The sequence below is a fragment of the Penaeus monodon genome, chromosome 28 (genome assembly GCF_015228065.2).
Source record: "Penaeus monodon isolate SGIC_2016 chromosome 28, NSTDA_Pmon_1, whole genome shotgun sequence".
Lineage (NCBI taxonomy): Eukaryota > Metazoa > Arthropoda > Malacostraca > Decapoda > Penaeidae > Penaeus > Penaeus monodon.
Window position 1 is genome coordinate 16773087 of NC_051413.1, and position 579 is coordinate 16773665.

Here is a 579-nt window from a genome sequence, read left to right on the forward strand (position 1 = left end):
TTCATCACTTCTGCCATATTGAAACTTGATATTTCCCCCTGTTTTCCGGCGTCATGAAATGAAAGACTCCAGCTGTCAGAAGGAAGATGGCTAGTAATTCTCTCTCTTTTCCGGTTTCAGCCGCTTTTCATTTGTTTCGTTTCAGCTTTTCAATCTAGCCGATTTGCATTTAAGTGCATGCACAGATGTTTCAGCTATTTATCACAGATTTCGTTTCTTGTTCTTTTTTATGTGAAAAAATCCTGTGAAATCCATCATTTACGTCAACATTATATTGAAAACAGCCGAGGCACATTACACATTCGACGTGGTTCTGCCAACTTGCACTGTAACGCAAACAAATCATACCCACAATACACATCAAATATCATACTGCAAGATTATTTGTAGCCTTTCGTTGTGTTGATGATTCTCATCAGCCCATGATTATCGTGATAATCATCCAGCAGCCATTTTTTCTGCTTAAATTGTTTTTACGTATGTTGTGTCTTAACGTAGCTTTGATAAAATCAAGAATATATTCTGCGCACATATATACACTGTATATGACCGTAAATATAGGTATGTGTATGTGTGAGT